We start from the raw sequence: 16,549 nt of genomic DNA on the forward strand, positions 1-16,549 counted from the left end.
GACAGGGTGTTGACCAGAACCATTGACTATTTCTTTCATTGATGCTGCTTGACCCATTGAGTTCCTCTGGAAGATTGGGTGTTGGACCTATCTGGACTATGACGCACTCCAACCCCCTCACTACCTTCTTCAACATTAAGCTGCACCGTTTAGTTAAATGGAAATAAATGGAGTGAAGACTGAGAGGACAAGAAATTTCTTCAAAGGGTAGTAATTCTTTGAGTTTCTCTGCATAATGGTGCTGTGGTACTTCAGTTCCTCAATATATTAAAGAAGAGATTGAGAATCAGAATCAGGTTTATTATCACTGACATGAAATTTGATGTTTTGTGGCTGCACTACATTAAATGTTACTATAAGTTCAATAAGAAATACAAATAAATACACACAAAGATAAATAAGTAGTGCATGAAGAGAAAAATAATGAAATAATGTTCATTGGTTCATTGTCCATTCGGAAATCTGATGCTAGAGGGGAAGAATCTGTTCCTAAAACATTGAGTGTGCGTCTTCAGGCTCTTGTATCTCCTCCCTGATGGTAGTAATAAGAAGAGGACATGTCCTGGATGGTGGGGGTCCTTGAAGATGGATGCTGCCTTCTTTTGAAGATATCCTTGATGGTGGGGAGGCTAGTGTCTATGATGGGGCTGGCTGAGTTTGCAACCCTTTGCAGCTTTTATCGACCCTGTGCTTTGGAGCTTCCATACCAGGCAATGATACAACCAGTCAGAGTGCTCTCTGTGGTATATCTGTAGCAAGCACGCAAGCTTGGAGCCTGGGAGATTATTTGTTGCTCCAGATTCCGGCATCTGCGCTCTCTTGTGTCTCCGCCAAGCCCTATGGTACTGCTGCTGACTTGTTCCATATATAAATAGACCATTCGTTCCCACTCCTTATGTTCTGTTCATTAATCAGCCCTCAATCCATGCAATCCTCTATGATCTAATTTTCCTTAATAGCCATTTGGTGACATCTTACTGAAGGCTCTCTTAAGGTCAAATTATGCCACATCCACTGTTTTCCATTTCCCTGTTTTGTTGGTTACAACCCAAACTCTCTATAATATGCAGTACTGCAGCTTTGCAACTAGGTCAACGCTTTACAGCGGCAGCAATCGCGGCTCAATTCTGGAGGAATTGTAAGGAGTCTGCCCATGACCATATGAGTTTTCTCCCGGTGTTCCAGTGTCCTCCTACATTCCAAAGACATACGGGTTAGGGCTAGTAAGTTGTGGGCATGCTGTGGTGACACCAGAAGCATGGCAACGCTTGTGGGTTGACCACAGCACATGTCAGATTGTATTGATCGTTGATGCCAATGACACAGTTCACTAACATGAGATGCTGGAAATCCAAAGCAATGCTCACAAAATGCTGGAAGAACTCAGCAGGCTAGGCAGCAACTATGGAAAGGTGTAACAGTTGACGTTTTGGGCCAAGACCCTTCTTCAGGGCTGAAAGGTAAGGGGGGAGATGCCTGAATTAAAAGGTGAGGGGAGGGGAATGAGGCTAGCTGGAAGGTGGTGGGTGAAGCCAGGTGGGTGAGAAAGGTCAAGGGCTGGAGAAGAATAAAAAAATAAATAGAGTGCAAGGCATCCACGAGTAACGTAAATGTATTTTGAGATCATTGGGCACAGAGTGGACAAATGCCATCCTCTGTGGGGATAGAAATGTGTTAGCTTAGTCTGTGTTAGTCACGATTTGTCTGGTTTTGGTTTGAAATGTGATTGTACTATAGTGCTGTGATGGCTTGAATTTATAATTAATGTATTTCTGTACAAAAAAAAATCAGGAATTTGGCCACCAACCTAACTTTCCAAGCATGGTGACACAAGTGGAAAGATAAACCCAAGAACATTTAGGGTAGATCTTTCAAAATTAGTCAGTGCGTTAGGCTGCAATTAGTAATTAGTTGTGCTTCGAGGTTCCTGGCTTTTTGAAGAAAAACAAATTGCTCAATGTTTCTTTAAAGGCAGCTATGAGTACTTGGCACGGCTGTCTTTGCTTAATGTTACATTGAGAGAGATATGATATATCTGCATTTGATATTATACAGTGAAAGTATTTCAGTGATAAATGTACCTTAGCTGTCAAACAAAAGTTTGCAGAGAAGTGTAATGTTAGTATTCTGGTATGCCCAAGGTGAAATTTCTTTATACTGATTATCTTATAGATTATATAAGCACTGGCTAAGATTGATCCACTATTACTGACTGTGCTGGAGAGTGTTGTAGCTGAAAGTCAAAGTCAAATTTATTGTTATGTGCACCAGTGTATGTATGTAGAGGGGCAATGTAAAACTTACTTGCAACAGTATTAGAACAGAGCAAACACACACAGTTCTGTGCAAAAGTCTCAGGCACATACATATAGCCAGAGTCCCTAAGATTTTTGCACAGTACTAGAGGAATTTTATGTATGGCACTGTACTGCTGTTGCAAAACAAACAAATTTCATGACATATGTGAGAGATGATAAACCTGATTCTGATATGCATCTCCATTGTGGACTGAGAGTGGGAAGGAGATGGGAAGAGGGGAATCACGGTTGCAAAAAGGGAAAGGGAGAGGGGAGGGAGCAGGAAGCACCAGAGAAACATCCTGTGATGATCAATAAACCATTTGGCTGGAATCAAATGACTTTGCATGGTGACTCAGGGCTGAGTGTGTCTACACACATGCCACGCCCCAGCGATGGCACTCTCTCTCACACCCCTCCCGCGGCACTCCACCCATGCCATTCCCAACATCCTCTGCTCCTGCAGATTTACAAACTCACCAGCTGCAGTACTGTGCAAGAGTCTTAGGCAACCTAGCTATATATATGTGTCTAAGAATTTTGCACAGTGCTGTAGAATCCAGTATTCTGAATTTGAAAGACTGATCCTTTAGTAAATGTATTATTGTCATGATCTCAGTGGTAATCTTTTGTCACAGATGCTATCTTCATGCATTGGGATGGAACTCTCCATCAGCTGCTGCGAAGTTGAAATACATGAATATAAGACCATTAGACACTGGAACAGAATTAGGCCATTTGGCCTGTCAAGTCTGCTCTGCCATTTCATCATGGCTGATCCAATTTTCCTCTCAGCCCCAATCTCCTGCCTTCTCCCTGTATCTCTTCATGCCCTGACCAGTCAAGAATTTATCAACCTCTGCCTTAAATATACATAAAGACATGGCCTCCTCTGCCTCTGGCAAAGAATTCCACAGATTCACCACCCTCTGGCTAAAGAAATTGCTCCTCATCTCAGATCTAAAAGGATGCCCCTCTAACCCGAGGCTGTGTCCTCTGGTCTTGGATTCTCCCGCCAGAGGAACATCCTCTCTACATCCACCCTATCAAGCCCTTTCACCGTTCAATAGGTTTCAATGAGGTCACCCCTCATTCTTCTGAATTCCATTGAATTCCATTGAAGAGCCATCAGACACTCTTCATACGACAAGCCATTCAATTCTGGAATCATCTTCGTAAATCTCCTTTGAACCCTCTCCAGTTTCGGCACGTCCTTTCTAAGATAAAGGGCCCAAAACTGCTCACAATACTCCAAGTGAGGCCTCACCAGTGCTTTATAAAGTCTCAACATTACACACTTGCTTTTATATCCATGGAGAGAGCAGAGTTAGTGCTTCAGATCACCGGCCATTCCTCATTTCTGGGTATTTACCTCTCCGCATTCTGTTTTCCTTGGAGCCCGCTTCCACCTTCCTGCTCATTTCCAGTTTTCCTTCTTATTGCAGTATGGAGACAAGACACAATTTCCAAACGTGCTTAAAGTGCAGTAAAAGGCTGACTTGGGGTATGGATCTGACCATCAGCTTTAAAATCATCACATGATTTTTTGTTAAGGGTGCAGGAAATCATCGTTCTTGAGGTGGCGGAGAGCACATGCAACGAAAGGGTAACTGTCGCTTCAGAGGACGCAAGAGACAGCAGCTGCTGGAAAACGGTGGCAAAAGCCCGACTCTTGGAGGAACTCCGTGGGTGTAGTCAATCATAAACACGCAAAGGAATAGTCAATCATAAAGATGGAAATTCTGCAGATGCTGGAAATACAAAGCAATCCACACAAAATGCTGGAGGAACTCCACAGGTCAGGTAGCATCTATGAAAATGAATAATCAGTCTACATTTCAGGCTGAGGCCCTTCACCAAGACTGTGAACTAAGGGAGAAAATGGTGGTATAGAACATAGAATATAGAAATCTACAGCACATTACAGGCCCTTCGGCCCACAATGTTGTGCCAACTATGTAACCTGCTCTAGAAACTGCCTAGAATTACCCTACTGCATAGCCCTCTATTTTTCTAAGCTCCATATACTGATCTAAGAGTCTCTTAAAAGACCCTATTTTATCCACCTCTACCACCGTCACTGGCAGTACATTCCACGCACCCACCACTCTGTGTGAAAAACTTACCTCTGACATCCCCCTTATACCTACTTTCAAACATCTTAAGACTAAGTCCCCTCATGTTAGCCATTTCAGCCATGGGAAAAACTTCTGACTATGCACAAAATCAATGCCTCTCATCATCTCATACACCTCTATCAGGTCACCTTTCATCCTCCATCACTCCAAGGAAAGAAGGCCAAGTTCACTGAACCTATTCTCATAATGCTCTCCAATCCAGGCGACATCTTAGTAACACTCGCCTGCTTTCTTTCTACAGTCTCCACATCCTTCCTGTAGTGAGGTGACCAGAACTGAGCACAGTACTCCGAGTGGGGTCTGACCAAGGGCTTATATCGCTGTGACATTACCTCACGGCTCTTGAATTCAATCCCATGGTTGATGAATATCAATACACCATATGTCTTCATAACAACACTGTCAACCTGCACAGCAGCTTTGAGTGTCCTATCAACAAGGGCCCCAAGATCTCTCAGATCCTCCACAGTGCCAAGAGTCTTACGATTTATATTATATTGTGTCTTCAAATTGGACCTACCAAAATGAACCACTTCACACTTACCTGGGTTGAAGTCCATCTGCCATTTCTCAGCCCAGTTTTGCATCCTATCAATGTCCCACTGTGACCTCTGACAGCCCTCCAGACTATCCACAATAGCCCGAACTTCTGTATTATCAGCAAACTTACCAACCCACCCTTCATCTTCCTCAGTGGGGGAGTCTAGTACAAGAGGACATGACTTGAGGATTGCAGGGTGCCCATTCAGAACAGAGGGTGGTGAATCTATGGAATTTGTTGCCACGGGTGGCAGTGGAGGCCAAGTCATTGGGTGTATTTAAGGCAGAGATTGATAGGTATCTGAGTAGCCAGGGCATCAAAGGTTATGGTGAGAAGGCGGGGGAATGGGACTAAAGGGAAGATTGGATCAGCTCAGGATGAAATGGTGGAGCAGACTCAATGGGCCGAATGGCTGACTTCTTCTCCTTTGACTTATGGTCTTATGGTCTCATCCAGGTCATTTATAAAAATCACAGAGGGGTCCCAAAGTCCCAGAACAGATCCCTATGGAACACATTGGTCGCCATCCTCGATGTAGAATATGAACCATCTACAGCCACCCTTTGCCTCTGTGGGCAAGCCAATTCTGGATCCACAAAGCAAGGTCTCCTTGGATCCCATACCTTATTACTTTCTGAATGAGCCTTGCATGAGGAATCTTATCAAATGCCTTACTGAAATCCATATAGACTACATACACTGCTCTACCTTCATCAATGCGTTTTATTACATCCTCAAAGAATTCAATCAGGTTCGTAAGGCACAACCTGCCCTTGACAAAGCCATGCTGATTATCCATAATAAGATTACATTTCTCCAAATGCTCATAAATCCTGCCTCTCAGGATCTTCTCCAACAATTTATCCACCATTGAAGTAAGACTCACTGGTCTATAATTTTCTGGGTTATGTCTCCTCCCTTTCTTGATCAAAAGAACAACATTTACAACCCTCCAATCTTCCGGTACTTTTCCTGTTGCTATTGATGATGGAAAGATCATTACCAGAGGCTCAGCAATCTCTTCCCTCGCTTCCCACAGTAGCTTGTGGTATATCTCATCTGGACCTGGCGACTTATCTAACTTAATGCCTTTCAAAAGGTCCAGCTCATCCTCTTTCTTAATGTTTAAATGCTCAAGCTTTTCAGTCCACTGTAAGTCATCCCCACAATTGCCAAGGTCCTTTTCTCTGGTGAATAACAATGTGGGAGGAGGGGAAGGAGGACAGCTAGAAGGTGATGGGTGAAGCCAGGTGGGTAGGAAAGATAAAGGGCTGGAGACGAAGGAATCTGATAGGAGAGGAGAGAAGAGAGACAGGGAAGGATGACAAGAACTGGGGGAGGTGATAGACAGGTGAGAAGAGTTAAGAGGCCAGAATGGGAATAGAAGAAGAGGGAAGGGGAAAGGAAAAATGTTTTACTAAAAGGAAAAAGGTGTTGTTCCTCCATCCTGAGAGTGGTCTCATCTTGGCACAAGAGGCGGCATGGACCGAGATGTCAGAATGTGAATGGGAATGGGAATAGTCAATGTTTCAGGTTGTGATCCTCCACCAGGACTGAGAATGTGCAGGGACGATGGCCAGTACAAAGGTGCCATCAATTTGTTTCATCTATTGAATGGTTGCTCTGCCCATATCTGGCTGGTGGAGTTGGGTCCTCAATTGTTTGGTGCTATTATAGTCCTGGGTGTCAGAGTTCAGAGTTTAATGCTGGCATCCTCGGTAAGGAGTTTGTGCGTCCTTCCTGTGGAATGCATGGGTGTTCTCCGTGTGCCCTGGGTCCCTCCCATGGCATATGAGGTACAGGTCAATAGGTTAATTGGTCATTTAAAATTGTCCCACGATTATGCTAGGGTTAAATTGGGGTTCCTGGGCAGCACAGAAGGACCTATTCCGTGCTGTATCTCTAAAAAAAAATCTCTTGGGTTTCTCATTGATGAGATGGGTTCTTATTGCCATCTGCCTCTTCATTCTCAACCTCCTCTGTTCCCTCACAGTAGCATAGCGATTATAGCACCAGCTGTAAAATCTGGGTTCAATTCCCACTGCTGCCTGTAAGGGGTTTTTTGTGTTCTCCGTGTCACAGTGTGGGGTTTCTCTGGGTGCTCTGACTTTCACCAACTTTTGAAAGATACACTATACATGTTATGGTTAATAAGCTGTGAGTATGCTATGGTGGTGTCTGAAGCATGGCAATATGTGCTTATGGGTTGCCCCCAGCATGAATTTGGACTGTGTTTGACCTTGCTATAAATGATGCATTTCACAGTATGTTTTGATGTTTTGATGCACAGTGCATATGACAAATAAAGTTAATATTCAATCCTCCTCCTGTTGTTGCTGCTGTTGCTAAAGAACAAGTGTAGGCTATGGCACATTGGATTGTTTTGTGTATTTTTGTTTTCAGAATGCATGATCTTCAGTGTACTTTCTTCACATTTATATCAACATATCAATCCAATATTAAAGCCACAAGAATCTGCCTTTATCTTCCTGCCCTTCGTTCATTTTCTTCTCCAAACTAGATTATTTTGTATTAATTCCAACTCCACAATATGTGCCTGATTTACAAACTTAACTATGTTGCCTTAATCCTGCTTTTAGTGTGCTTCAGCAGTAAAACAGCGACCAACATAGTCTGCTTCAACAATGTTGCTACAAGCTGCAAGATTTTTCCCTGCTCTGAAATACCTTTTTTTTCTATCAGGCTTCTGGTGAAAAAGGGGTCAATAACCAGAAATCTTTGTAAAATCATTAGCCAAATAGCTCGAAGGGAGATAAGGAGACTGTTTTAACTCAGAAAATTGCCAGCATTTGAGACACTCTCCGTATGATTTCCTGAAATATTTTCAACAAAGCATTGGATGGCTACTTGCCATGTTCGGGGGAATAGACACATGATTACCAGTCATGACTTTCTTTCAAGGACCAGATATGGTAGAACTAAAGGTGGCACTTAATCTATAGTTTCTTGTGGCTCAATGACCCCCAAAACTGGTTCACCAGGTGAGGTCCTAACCTATTTAACCTTTCCCTGTAACTCAGGTCATCAAGTCCTGGCATCATCCTTGTAAATTTTCTCTGCACTCTTTCAATCTTATTGATCCCTTCCTGTCGGTAGGTGACCAGAACTGCATGTGTGAAAAATAAAGCTAGTCTTTAGTCTTTAATCATTACCTCAGCCGAACATTATTATTTAACTTTATTCAAATTTCTTCTTCTTCTTAAGCTCTTCCGCCTGATTGGGGCATAAGCCACCGATAGCTGCTCGCCAGAGTTGTCTGTCCTGGGCCGATGGAAAGTTGATTGGCTCCATGGCGTCCACTTCCACCACACAATTTCATGTCTTCCAGATGAAAATCGTTCCTCTCCCAGGGATGAGGTCTTTGGAGCTTCTGTTGGTGCTTCTCTAGCTCTGGGTTTTTATGGAATGGGATTCCTAGCTCCATGCCCATGTCTCCTTTTGCAACTGGGCTTGGGACCGTCCATGGTGGAGTTTTGATTCAACTTTATTCTAATAGTAACTTCAACCTTCCAAAAGGATCAGCCTGTAAACTTCTGAAATAAATCCAGCAATTTGTCCTATATTTCATGCTCAGTCCGAGAGCTCCTACCAAAAAGATACATGAGCACCAGAATATATCTGTGCACCAGATAATCAGTGCTGCAGTTCCCCAAGTTATAGCCAGAATGATAAAATGATAGTGTCTTTTACTCAGTGAATTATGGCCCGGAATGTACTGCCTGTAAGGGAATTGGAACCCAACTCAATGGAGAATTGGGTGAAAGGGAAAGAAAACATTTGCAAGTTAGTGGGGAAAGAGGGAAGTCAGTTATAAGTGGGCATTTGATCCACTTGCTATATCATTCTATAGTTCATGCATTTCTGAAATGCCTAAGTAGCTTCAAGGATGTAATGGGATCTTGAGAAGTTCTTCTTTTCTTTAATGATTCCATCTTTTGGATAGAGATTTAAGTGAAGAGCTTGATCTCTGATTTAGAATGGGCCTCTTTTCATAATCCAAAATCAAAAGATCCTCATATCAGCTAGAAAAAAAATCCCTTCAAGAACTTGGGCATAAAACCTTCAAGGGATGAGGGCAGAGGATAATATTGGCAAAGGACAGCATTATTTGAAAAAAAGATGAAATTATGAGTTACGATCAAACAAAGTGCTGTGCTGAGAATATTGGCAATAGATCAAATCTCTGATAAATCAGTATCCTTGCTTCAATTACTGGCAATTAATTGCTACATTTGCCACTAGATTCTTTATTGCTTTAGTGAACTGAAGGTTTTGTGATTGTGATAAATTGTGTGGATTTATTCTGCGTGGTGTGTGCCAGAAAATACCTTTCGCTGGGTAATCGTTATATATTGCAAAGTTACAGAAACTCACGTTTTTTAAAAATTTGCTTGTAAATTATCAGATTTAAAACCTTTTCTTCTTAGCTCTCCGCCAAATTCCTTTCAGCAAGACTGATACTGGATAAATAATGCATGTGGTTTACTGGAGACAGGCATTGTGAGCTTTAGACAGGCTTTTTTCTTAAGTTTGCAAATATAAAGCATGTCAAAAAATATGACTTAATTTGGGAAGAACTGCATCTGGTCTTCACTATCCCCATTTCACTATACGCTGTGAAAGCTGTGTACTTTCTCTCAAAATCGTGGCCATTGCCTCTTTGATTCATGGAAGTTTGTTGATAATTGGCCTTCATAAATCAAAGTATTGAGTACAGGAGCTGGAGCGTTATGTTGAAGTTGTATAAGACATTGGTGAGGCTTAATTTGGAGTATTGTGTGCAGTTCTGGCACCTACCTACAGGAAAGATATCAATAAAATTGTAAGAGTTCAGGGAAAATTTCTAAGCATACTGCCGGTACTTGAGGACCTGAGTTATAGATATAAGTCGTATAGCTTGGGTCTTTATTCCCTAGAGCGCAGGAGAATGAGGGAAGATTTTGTAGAGATATATAAAGCTTTGAGGGGTATAGATAGGCTAAATGAAAGCAGGCTTTTTTCTCGGAGGTTGTGTGAGACAAGAACTACAGGTCATAGGTTAAGGGTGACGGGTAAAGTGTTAAAGGGGAAAATGAGGGCAAACTTCTTTACTTGGAGGGTGGTGAGAGTGTGGAATGAGCTGCCATCTGAAGTGACTCTATTTCAATATTTAAAGGAAATTTAGATAGATGCATAGTTGGGAGGGGTATGGAGGGCTATGCTCTGGATGCAGGTCAGTGGGACTAGGCAGAATAATGATTCAGCATGACTAGGTGGACTGAAGGGCCTGTTAACACGCTGTAGTGTTCATTGATTCTTGGACTTTAATTGTGTGGATATCCCACTTTTGACTGGCTGTCAATATGGGCACAGAGCTAACCAACAATAGTCTGTCAACAGGTATGAGGGATCGTAACATAAACATTAACAACAAATGGGACTTTGATAAAGTGCTGTTTTTTAAGTGGTGATGTCCAAGCCTCCCTCTTCTCCATGTATGTTTCTTTTCTTTCTAATGCTGCAAATGAAGTTAGCTAGTTGCCTCATATCCTTGACCACACTTGGAGTAGTGTGAACAGTTACCCAAGGAAGAGTGTGCTGACATTGAAGAAGCTCCAGTGAAGAATCACGAGAATGATTCTGGGAATGAAAGTGTTAATGTATGAAAAGCATTTGTTGTCTCTGGGCTTGTACTCACTGGAGTTTAGAAGAATGAAGAGGGTTCTCAAATCTATCGGATATTGAAAGGCCTAGATGGAGTGGACACGGAGAGGATAGTTTCTGCAGTGGGGGAGTTTAGGACCGGAGGGTGCTGCCTCAGAATACTGGGATATTCCTTTGGAAGAGAGACGAGGAGGAATTTCTCCAGCCAGATTGTGATAAATTTGTGAAATTGATTGTCGCAGACAGCTGTGAAAGCCAAATCATTTGGTACATGTAAAGCAGAGGCTAACAGGTTCTTGATTAGTAAGGGCAACAAAGGTTATTGGGAGAAGGCAGGAGAGTGGGGTTGAGAGGGATAATATATCAGCCATGATTGAATGATGGAACACACTCGAAGGGCTAAGTAGCCTAATTCTGCTCCTATGTCTTATGGTCTTAAGGTATTCTCCATGTCTCTTGCATTTCTTTCCAAATCTGCAAGTGGGAAGTTAGTCACTTTCTTCTCATTCCTCTGTATTGGGTCAGCATTTATAATGTGCATTTCACACAGTGAAATGACCCAGTGTGCTTGGATAGATGTGTTTTCAATAAAGATTTCTGACTGATTTTTGTAAGAATGGCACAGTAACATGTGTACCATTTTTATCACTAACTCGAGGCCCCTCTTGATCCCAATCTTGGGTGTTATCCATTTGGCATTTCCATGTTATTCCTGGTGGGTTTCCATGGTGCCCTGATGTCTCATCCACACCCCAAAGGATGAGTTGGCATGACGACTGACTACAGTGAAGTAGATTTATTATTATCAAAGAATGTACGTGTCACTATATACTATGCTGAGATTGATTTTCTTGCAGACACTCAGAGTAGAACAAAGAAATACAATGAAATTCTACACACAAAGAATGACAAACAACCAGAAGTAGACACACGATGCAAATGCAAAAAGTACTATTACTAATAAATAAATAAATAATGCTGAGACATTGGTGCTTCCATACCAGGCCATGATGCAACCTGTCAGATACAGGTTATTATCCTTGGTAAGGAACCAAATAGGAAGGTGAAGGGCAGGAAAGAGAAAATAACTTGCAAAAGAGAGGATATATTAGACTTGGTCTATTTCAATGTTTATTTCAATGTCTACAAGGCTGCTCCCTGCCCTCAGCTTGGATATTCAGACCACATATCTATTTTGCTAATCCCTGCCTACACAGGATCATGTGACCTGGTGGTGGTACGCATAGACTCAGCCGCCACTCCAGCTCCAATCAACGGTGAAACTTATCGCCTTCTCTGTGACCTCAAAACACTGCTGATCATAAAGTCCACCTGGCTAGTGAGCAGCACAGCGTCAGGTGCAGGCCCTTGCTCCATGGCACGGCTGCCTGAGGAAGCAGCCATCGGAAGTGGTGGCTTGAACAGAGAAGTAAGGTAAGTGCGCCAGTATTCCAGCGAGACTTAAAGCGGATCCCTACCGACCCGGATTCCTGCCGATTATACTCGCTAACATTTGATCGCTGGAGAATAACATTACCTGCGTTGAAGCAGCTGGAGATGAGGGACTGCTGCAACCTCGCCCCGATAGAAACATGGCTCCAAGACATCATTCCGAACTCGGCCATCTAGCTAGACAGAAATGCTGAGACCTCTGGCAAGACGCGTAAAGGGGATTTGTGTGCGTATATGTTAATATGAACCGGTGTATGAACATTCTTGTAGTAAAGGCTTTTGGAACTGCCGGGCAAAGGAGCCATTGAAATAAAACTAGAGGAAAGGAATTTGAACAAAGACGAAGGTCTCACTCTAAGTAAGAACTGGTATTCGATTGTAAGCAAGGTGGGAAAGTAGGAGCAACACATACAACACGCTGGAGAACTCAGCAGGTCGGGCAGCATCCGAGGAAATGAGTGAAAATCCGGGTGAAATTTAATCCAGCACCTACCAGCCTTCTCCTTCACACCCTCCCCCCACCTTCTTTATAGGGCCCCCTGCCCCCTCCCTCTTCAGTCCTGACAAAGGGTCTCGGCCCGAAATGTTGACTGTTCATTTCCATGGATGCTGAGTTCCTCCAGCGTGTTGTACGTTTTGCTTTGACCCCAGCATCTGCAGTGCACGTTGTGGGAAAGCAGAAACCTGGTTGGATGAGAACTAATCAATCAGAAGGAATTGACTACAGGGGTATAAATGCCACCAGACTGGACATACCCAGGCATCACCCCTGAAGAAGATGGCAGAGTTTGTCATTGAAACGTCGGTTATAATCAGTACCTGTACCAGGCTGGAAGCCCGAGAAGAGTTTATTTGTCATATACACTGGGAAAGCTGTGGTAAACTATGTATACCTGTCTGGACACGCCCCTCTGTTGACTGCTCCTGTGGCTCCTCCCACAGACCCCTGTATAAAGACGATTGGGGCACTGCTCCTCCCTCAGTCTCCAAGATGTCATGGTCTCTTTTGATACTAATAAAAGCCTATCATTCACTTCCTTTCTCCGAGAGTTATTGATGGTGCATCAAAAGCACAAGATCCTTTTTCATGTTTTAATATCTCTCTGAAACAATCCACTGTCCCTTTAGGCTTCAAGGCAGTTATTATCATTCTGGTGCCCAAGGGAGCAATGGTAATTGGCCAAAATTGTCACCGTCCTATAGCACTGACTTCAACAATCATGAAGTGCTTTGAGCCACAGGTAATGAATGGATCGAATAAAATCCTATCTTCCAGCTACATAGGACACTTTCCACTTTGCCCACTGCTCAAATCAGTCCATTGATGATGCCATAGCCTTGGCCCTCTACTCTGTTCTGCTCTATCTAGAAAATGATGCCTCCAACGCTAGGATGTTTCTCATTGATTTCATTGCGGAGTTTAACATGACGTTTAACCCTGGTGCATCCAGGACTGTCTGCTCAGTCCACACTGTTCACACTGCTGACTCACAACTGCACTGCCAGACTGAGATCATCAAGTTCGCTGATGATACTTCAGTGGTTGACTTCGTCAGCAACAATGATGAGTCGACGTACAGAGAGGATGTAGAGAGACTTGTCACATGGTGTGGGAACAACAACCTGAGTCTCAACATGGACAAGACAAACGAGACGATTATGGGCTTTAGAAAGGCCTGGATCAGCCACTCTCCATTGCACATCGATGGCTCTGCTGTAGAGGGAGTGAAGAGCACAAAGTTCCTGGGTGTGCACATAATGGACGATTTAACCTGGACCCACAAACTTCCTCACTAGTCAAGAAGGCACAGCAGCATCCACACTTTCTGAGGACACTAAGGTGTGCAAGACTCCCCACCCCCATTCTAACACTTTCCACCGGAGTATCTTTGAGAGCGTCCTCTCTGGCTGCTTCACTGTAGGGTAGTTGCAAGGCAAAACCCTATACAGTAAAAACCTCCGAGAGGATCACTGGGGCCTCCCTCACCCTTATTAGTGAAATTTTCCTAGAGCGTTGCAGATGAAGGGCTCAAAGCAGTGTCGAGGATCCCAAACCACCCATCCCATAATCTCTTTGACCCACTACTGTCGGGGGGTATGAGGTACAAAAGCATCAGGAATGAGATTGCCAGACTGGATAACAGCTTCTTTCCTCAGGCTGTGTAACTAATAAATAGTTGGCCACCACCGAGGTCTCGTCACTAAGACAGCGAGCTGTTCACTGTTTATTGTTTACCTCTGCTGCACACTACATGCATTTAATTTATATTTTATTAGCTTATTTATGGTAATATTTTGGTTTATGTGCTGTGTGTTTTGTGGGTGCGCCATGGTCTGGAAGAATGTTGTTTCATTTGGTTGTACAGTCAGATCTTCCAAGAGGACCAAAACCTGATGTAGAGTTTGGAGGCTTGTTCTCCTCAATTCAATGACCCAGAGAGCTACGTAGAATGGAGTCAGGGCTTTGTGCTTTGGCTCTTGATAGGGTCACTGTGCCAAGCAGGTCAAAGACTATGAGAGGTCCACTGGTCCTCCACGTTTTGGAGCTAAGAATCCTGACTGGTAAAATGAAATTGTTATGGAAACAGCAATGAAGAATCCTTCTACAAATTCCTGAGTCTCCACCTGGAATTTGCATGACCAACAGAGGTGAAAACTGAGCTACTGACACGATGAAGGAAGCCCTGAATGTCACCAGAGATGGAGGACCTTCATTGCTGTCCTAAACACCTGCGATGTAATGGTCAGTGGAGAATAGAGATGCAGAGTCAGACGCTAATAAACTTGAACTTGAAAGCATAGGGTTAATGGCAGGGACACGCACAAAATGAAAGAGTAACTCAGCGAGTCAGGCAGTATCTATGGAGGGAAATGGACAGTCAATATTTTGGATTGGGACCCTTTGTTAGGACTGGAAAGAAAGAGGGCAGAAGTCAGAATAAGAAGGCCGAGGAGGGGAGGAGCTCGCAGGTGATTAGTGAATCCAGGTCAGAGGAGGACGGTATGTAGCTGGGGGAGGGGGAAGTGTGAATGATGTGAGAAGTTGGTAGGTGATAGGTGGGAAAGGCAAAGGGCTGAAAGAGGTAGAGTGGTAAAGAAGGTGATTGGCATTTTGCCTTCATTGCCTAGGATATTAAGTGTAGGAATCAAGAAGTCATAAATCTTTAGTTTGGCTGTGCTTGGAGTATTGTGAGCTCTTCTGCTCTCCACATTACAAGAAGGATGTGCAGGATTTGGCGAGGCTGCAAAAGAGGTTTACCCGGATGCTGCCTGAATTAGAGGCCATCAGCTAAAGGCAGCGGTTGGACAAAATTGGTTTGTTTTCCCTGGACTGCTGAACGCTGAAGGGGGACATGACAGAAATATATAATAGAGGCTCACCAATCTGAATCTTTTCCAAGGGGTAGAAATGTCAAATACTAGAGGGCGTAGCTTTAAGGTGAGTGGGGAAAGTTTAAAGGAGATGTGTGAGGCAGGCTTATTTTTAAAAAGAGAGCAACAGATGTTTAGAATGCACTGCCATGGGTGGTGGTGGAAGCAGATACCATAGCAGCATTTAAGGGGCTCGTAGATAGGAATATTAACATGCAGGGAATGGAGGGAAATGGACATTGTGTAGGCAGAAGGGATTAATTTAATTTGGCATCGTGTTTAGTACAGACATCTTTTGGCACAAGCCTCTGTTGTTTGAGATATATATAAATTATTTAATAAAAATGTAGGTGGGCTGATTAGTAAGTATGCAGATGACATGAACATTGACTGAGTTGTGGCCATCGTGGAAGATTATTAAAGGACTCAGCAGAATGTAGGCCAGTTAGAAAAACAAGTTATGACAGGGAAGATGGAGTTTAATCTGGATACATATGAGGTATGGGTTACAGGGTGGAGATTCGTCTTTACCAAAGGAGGTCCTCCGCTAGTCTGCAGGTCACCCTTGGGCAAGGTGTAGCACCTGCTTAGCACCCTGGTCAGGGTCACATGAAGCCATGAGAGCAGGTGGTGGATGGCCGTATGAGAAGCTGGTGCATATCACACAAGCCCCAGATATGCAACCACCGACGCCAGGCACTCTGTCCGTGTAGAGTATAGATAATAGCTGGGGTCACCCATCTTGTAAAGGCACTGCCCAGAGAAAGCAACAGCAACCCAGATGATTGCCCATGTCATACAAACACAGCACCTAATGATGAAGATGATGACATCTGAGGTGTTGCACCTTAGGAGGTCAAACGTAAAAAGAAAGTAAATGGCAGCACTCTTGGAAACATGGATGTATGGAGAGATCCTGGGATGCAAGCTGATAGCTCTATGAAAGAAATATGAAGGACTATGTAGGAGGGAAGGGTTAGATTGATCTTGGAGTGGATTAATGGGCTTTCACAGATGTAGTGGGTTGAAGGGCCTGTTCCTGTGCTGACTGTTGACAAGACACCATCAATAGAAAATAAAAATAT

This window comes from Hemitrygon akajei, chromosome 10 (genome assembly GCF_048418815.1).
Source record: "Hemitrygon akajei chromosome 10, sHemAka1.3, whole genome shotgun sequence".
Classification (NCBI taxonomy): Eukaryota; Metazoa; Chordata; class Chondrichthyes; order Myliobatiformes; family Dasyatidae; genus Hemitrygon; species Hemitrygon akajei.